Raw genomic sequence first — 7,082 nt, 5'->3', positions numbered from 1 at the left:
CTTCACGGAAAACTGATTCATTTAAAACTTGTCTCAAGCCACTCTTTCTTGGCACTCTTGTTTTATTAGAAGAATTAAAACTTATTAAGGAGGTTAGACTAATCAGCTTTCCACAACCACACCCGGAGGATTTGAGAAACTAACCATTCTAATAGCCCCGTTAATGTTTATTCATAGTTTATGGTAATTTTGTAAAGTGAATATTCAACACGGTAAGAAAATATTCTTTACCATGTCAAAACGATAATCCCTAATGGCTTCACACATAGAGAATCAACTCCTCTTGATGAAAACTTGAACACAATGTAATGTCTCTTGCAGATACAGTAAATAATCATCATTTTGCATGTTCATGTTTCAGCTGTTCTTTTTTTTAAAAAAAATAACAGGACAATAATAATAACTCCTGCAGTCAAAAGAAAAATACTCTGTTGGTTTGAAGGAGTTTGATTTGGGATGGAGTGTTCTAATTGGGTCTTCCAAGCAGAGATGGCATCTTAACTCTGCCAGGGCCCCCTTGGATCAAAAGGCCCTTAAGCCAGCCATCTCTCCAGAACCAGAAGAGCCACAGCACCCCGCTGGCTCTCCAAAGGGGCGGAGGTCAGGAGAGTAAGGGACCACAGCGAGGCCATGCTAAGGCGCCAACAGTCTTCAGTTCTCAAGGGTCAACACCCAGTGCAGTACGTGGAGGGGGCAAGGACGGAAGAGAGATCAGAGCCAGATCTCACAGCACACACACACACACACACACACACACACACACACACACACACACTGGCGCCCTCCCTTGATCCCAGCCCCGTGCTAAGCCCTTCACATGTGTGACACCAGCAGTCTGCTCCCTGGGCCAGCTTCTCTGACATCTCTCTACCGTGAGGGTGAAAGCCCCGGTCTCAGATGCAAGGCTTTGGGACTTGTGTAGGCATTGATAGGTGGGCACTGAAAGCCACATCCTCGGGGAGTAATGTGATCAGCATTGTGATCTTCAAAGTCATTCTGAAGACAATGTAGACCAGGGGTAGTCAACCTTTTTATACCTACCGCCCACTTTTGTATCTCTGGTAGTAGTAAAATTTTATAACCGCCCACCGGTTCCACAGTAATGGTCATTTATAAAGTAGGGAAGTAATTTTACCTTATAAAATTTATAAAACAGTTACAGCAAGTTAAAGCATATAATAATAATTACTTACCAAGTACTTTATGTCGGATTTTCGCTGTTTGGCAGAATAAATCTTTATAAAACAACTTACTATAGTTAAATTATTCTTTTTATTTATACTTTGGTTGCTCCGCTACCGCCCACCATGAAAGCTGGAACGCCCACTAGTGGGCGGTGGGGACCAGGTTGACTACCACTGGTGTAGACAATAGACTGACAGGGAAAGAAAAAGGCAGAGGCAGGGGCAGGAAAATGGTTCTACCCCAAGACAGAGAGACTGGATGGGTCTATAGAAGGAGAGAAACAGCTCATGGACACCCAGACCCTAAAAGAAAAAAAGAACCAAAAAGCACAATAGGCCAGTGGGTTTTCTCATACAACCTGGGAGACTTCATTAGGACATCGATGCATTCTGATACACAAGTATGTTTCATTTCTGTGTCAACCACCTCTTCCTCTTGTGCTACTTCAGGCTTCAACAGTAATATCATCTGAAACGTTTTTAATGATGTCCATAGAAAAGTCTATAACATGCATACTTCTATCATCTTTCAAGAACATCATGTTGTTTTTTAATTCTCTTGCATTACCATCATCTGTTGAGGGTGTTTGATTTAAAGGGTTTTCTCTGCAGTAGAGTCTCTTTAATTGGCAATTCAGAGTTGAAATGTATTATTAATCACTGATATATTAATAACATTACGGTTGTCGGACTCTGAGCATATATTCTTATACTACCAGGCAGGTACGATCGTTCTCATTGTATGGAGAATGACTAAGCAGCGACCGTGATTACAGAGGTCGTGATTATAGAAGGAGTACTCAAGTGCCAATGATTTGTATGCATAGCTAGCAATTCAGAACTGTTATTTAATTCCAGAAAACAAATATGGCCGCCCAGTTTTTTCTATTCATCAAACTCAGCCTGCTATTTACTAGGGAAAGTAGCTCTGGTCTATTGCTCAGGAAAAACAGCTATCCTAGTTCAAGTTCTTCCTCGTGCTCAGAAATCCTACTAAGCATGAATCTATTTAGAAACATGATAAATATGAAATTTGTCATTTTCTTTCCCATTCTCCTATGTGGAAAAATACACATAACATAAAATCGACCATCTTAACCATTTTTAAGTACAGAGTTCAGTTGTATAAAATATATTCAGAATGCTGTGCAGCCATGCCCACCACCCACTTCCATCACTCTTCATCTTGTAAACCTGAAACTGTACCCGCTAAACAAGAACTCCCCCTTCCCCTTCCTGTGACAACCGCCATTCAACATTCTGCCTCTGTGCATTTCAATACACCCAGTGACAGGACTCCACAGAAATGGAATCATGCAATACCTACCGTTCTGTGACTGGCTTAGTTCACTCAGCGTCATGTCCTTGAGGTTCATCCATGTTACAGCATGTGACAGCATCTCCCACCTTTCAAAGGCTGAGTAGTGTCCCCATTGTGTGAATATAGCAAATGTGGCATTTGTGTAGGTCAAAAGTGGACATATAGTGACAATGTCACAGGCTCTGATCTAATACATTATTACAGTAGGTTTTTTGGAAATACAGGCTAACCTCTGTCGCCCTTCCTGCAGGTGGCGGGTGCCGGCAGGTTTAACATGCTGGACCACGGGAGCCGCAGCTGAGACTCTGATCGTGGGATGGGGGAGGGCTCCAGCCCTGTAATAAGAAGGTAAAGAGGCAGGGTCACCTTCTCATGTACACAGTTTTGAAAATCTGTTCCAGATCGAGTAGCTCCTAGGCCAGCGGACATACTTGTTTCTAGATAGACACCAACATGGTGATTTTGCGGCACTGTTAGCTCACCCGGAATCAGCAGGGCCACATCTCTCCACATTGTCCCCTTTGTCCTCCCTCTGCGGCGTGTGCATCAGACGGCTTATACCTGCACTTACCCCGCACTTCTGGGTGAGGTTTTCGCAGCTAAGCAAAGCATGCGAGATAAAGAACCATCACACCTGACCACTAGAAAGACACTAGGAATCCAGCTTGTTGCTGTCTTCTGCGTGTGAAAAAGTGGCGTGCAGGGAGCTGGAGGGTCTTGCCCAAAAAAGGAAGGCTGGTCCGTGGTAAAACCGGGGGTGGGGTTACAACTTCATATTCCCGGTTCAGGGATATGAACGAGGGTTTACTTTGCACCACACTATGGGAAGCCGATGTCCTTGGACTTCAACCACTGAAAAGAAATTATTCCCTGGTCTCTAAAGAGCAGAGAACCTTTTTCAGACCATCCAGGGGCCAGATGAGGGTTGATGAGAGCACATTAAGCACTGAGACAGTTTTCAAAAGCCCACACCAAAGCTCCATCTACATCGAGGGGATAGATCCCACAGAGGATCTAGTCTCTGCCTGCTGACCTCTGGGCAGCCTGGACCTTTCAGGGAATGTGTGCGAAATCCTGCCAGGGGCCAGAAAGAAAGATTCGAGAGAGACCCAGCCCAGAGCAGCGTGCGACCTGCCAGGACAATTGCCCTAACGTTGCAAGCCCACCAATGCCTCATCGCTTTGTGTGTTTATGATTTCTACTTCAAGGTGGATAGGAGGCACTTCCTCACGTGGTCAGCATGTCCATTCCCTTGATGAAAATGAATCTCTCTGGCATTATTTGCACCAATAAGAGTGATCAGTTGGTGACCAGAAAGCAATAGATTGAAAATTAAACCAAGCAGCCTCTTCCCCTCCCCCTTTCTGCAAAACCTGTCCTTGGTCTCCATTGTCAGTGAAGAGCACATCCGTCCACCAGATGGTCATGCTTGGGGCCAGGTGTGTCCCCCACCTCTCTCTCACCTCCCTCCCCAACTGTCCCCATGCCACACTGTTGTGTCTTGATTCCTGTAGTGGCCGGGCCCCCTCTTTACACCCCCCCCCCGTTCCCTGTCTAACGGGACCCTGACTTTCCCCATCATGCCGTGGGATTCAGTAGATCTAGCCATCACCTGCCCAGGAGTGGGCAGCAGCTGGTATAAACAGTGGGCATAGTTCAGGGGTCAGGAACCTTTTTGGCTGAGAAAGCCATGAACGCCACATATTTTAAAATGTAATTCCATGAGAACCATACAACAACCCGTGTACGTTATGCATTATCCAATAAAAATTTGGTGTTGTCCCGGAAGACAGCTGTGATTGGCTCCAGTCACCCACAACCATGAACATGAGTGGTAGGAAATGAATGGATTGTAATACATGAGAATGTTTTATATTTTTAATGTTATTATTATTTTTATTAAAGATTTGTCTGCGAGCCAGATGCAGCCATCAAAAGAGCCACATCTGGCTTGCAAGCCATAGGTTCCCGACCCCTGGCAGAGTTCATCCTTTCTGGCTACAACCTTCCTGTAGATAGTGGCAAAAGGCCCAGTTCAGGTCAATGGAATGTGCAGAGATGCTTAGGAAAGGGTCCAAGGAAAGGAGCATTCTCCGTCCTCCATGGGAGTTACTGAAACGAGCACTGTCCCTCCCATCGGATGGATGAGGGAACTGGTCGCTGCTGGCAGGCACCTTGCAGCCACCTGGGCAGACAGTCTAGGATAAACCCACCTGGAGATCAGAAATATAAAAAGGACCCTGGTCCCTGGTGACATTGTGAATGGATCAAGCTTTGCCTGAGGGCCACCTTCTTTCTGGACTCTTAAATATACTTATAACTTCTATTTTGTAAGTTAGTTTGAAGTTGGGGTGGGGTTTTTTTGCCTCTCTCAACCAAAAATAACCCTGAAACAAACCTATTCCATTCTCCTTGGTTACATTACCTGTTCAGGCCTCCTCATCTCTCATTTGAATTATAAGTGTCCTATTTCCTCTTCCTGCCCCTGGCATATGTATTCTAAACTATAATTCTCCCATGCAGAGCTTGGAAAATATCAAATTATAATATTTACTGAACACCTACAAAGTTTCAGGCACTGATTTGAGTATTATATGTGCAGGATCACATATGATCCTCAAGAATTTGCATAACATTATCTCCATTTCACAGATGAAGAAACTGAGGCTTAGAGAAATGAAGAAATGTGTCCAAGGTTTCACTGGAAAGCAGTAGAGAGCCTGGACTGAAACTCAAGTGTGCTTAATTACCAGGCCTCCATCTTCACCATGGTGGTAGTCTTCTTCTGTAAAACTCCAGTACCTTTCCCGTGCCTACTAAATACAGTATAAGTCCCTAATGTGGCCCTAGAGGCTGTTCTCCACTGGGTCCCATCCGTGCATTCCCCCAGGATCCTGAGGCATACCCCAAACATATGTTCCATTGCTCTCAACAGGACACAGTCTTGTGTTGTGCCTCTGTCAGAAACGCCCTCCCCACTCCTCTCTCTGCAACCCCCGCCTTCATCCAAGACCCAGAGCAAACATCCCTTCTAGTCCGCCCCTTGTGCCAGGACCCATGGTACGTGGGTCCTAATTCAGGACTGGCCAGTTGCAAGGAGCAGAAACCCTCTCAAGCTAGCTGAGGTAGAGGGTGTGTTCCGAGGGGACATTAGGCGATCCCTCCAGCTTCTAAAGACAGGAAGTCAAGGACAGCCAAGCCACAAAGAGACCCAAACCACCCAGGAGGGATCCAAGGCTTCTGGCTCCCCCAGGGCCTCCTGGACTCTCAGCTCTGCCTTCCCTGCCCACCCTTCCCCTTCCTCTCTTCCTCATTCTCCTGCTTCCCTCGGACTGGCATTCTCAGGGATTCCCTGGCATCCTCGTCCTGTCTGCCTACATTCCCCCCAGTCCCAGCCTCCAGTCCCCTGTGGTCCCCCTGCAGCGCCCCCTCTCCTGCAGCCCAATGTATGGTGCCACCTCCCCATGTCTCTGTCATGTACTCATATTCCCAGGGGGTCCCATTTTCTCAGCCCACCAGTGTTGCCTCCTCCTGGGTCAGGTACACCTTTGGTCCAGTCACCTGTGGCTACTCGGTGGTCTCCTACAAGAAGCCCCTCTGCCAAGGTCTACCTTCAAGAGGGGCAGTGGTGCCCTGTCCATGCGCCCTCCTTCTGCCCCCCTGTGCACACCAGCCCAGAGGCCCCCCCACCACAGCTCCTGAAGTGCCCTCCTCAGGGCTTGCTCTGGCTGCCTCCAGGGAAAGGCCAGAGGCACTGGGGAGTGGGCACCCTGTCAAAACGTTCAGCCAGTGACAAACGGGAGTCAGGAAATAACCCAGCTCTGGAGCTCTGCTGGGGTAGTGATGAGGGTGCTCATCACACTGCCCCAGAATTGCCCATGGCCCTCACCCGCTTAATAAATCCCCCCATCCTGGCTGCCTTCCGTGCCTCTCTTCTCAGCCTCTTTCATGGCTTCCAGGACCACCTTCCTAAATAAGCCGCCTGCACTCACATTCTTGTCCCCAGATCTGCTGCTGGGGACACCCAGAAGCAAGTAAGGCATGTTCTCTCAGGAAAGAACGGGCTGGGAGTAGAACATCTGACATCTCCGGGACTCCCTCAGCACAGCGTTCCGGTCCCCCTGTCTTCCCTTTAGCGACTCACACACCCGTCTCTCGAAACAGAACATATGCTCCTGAAGGGAAGGTGTTTCTCCTTCAGCTTCTAGACTCCAGGGCTGCCAACACAGGGCTGTGTAGACAACGGGCCCTCAACTGTTTCTTGGCCAGGAAGTTGAACAGAACCTGCCAGACAAGACGCTCCTCAGACCTGGATTCCATCACACCCAGGGAGCCCCTTACCTGGGCTGTGTTATCACATGATGCTCCTACGAACCAGTTGCCCTTTCTAAACACTGATTATATAAGTTTCATTTGCAAGTAACATCTAGAAGCTATTGTGCAGCATGATGTATTGCAGCAGACGACAACCTGTTAAATCTCACCAACTTTTAATAGGAGGCAAGCCTGAAGCATAACTCCACTTTAATTGCATCATGGAAAGTGTGACTTTCGCCTGACTCCTGAGTTGTCCTCAG

The sequence above is a fragment of the Saccopteryx bilineata genome, chromosome 7, assembly GCF_036850765.1.
Source record: "Saccopteryx bilineata isolate mSacBil1 chromosome 7, mSacBil1_pri_phased_curated, whole genome shotgun sequence".
Classification (NCBI taxonomy): Eukaryota; Metazoa; Chordata; class Mammalia; order Chiroptera; family Emballonuridae; genus Saccopteryx; species Saccopteryx bilineata.
Note: the sequence above shows the minus strand (reverse complement) of the source record.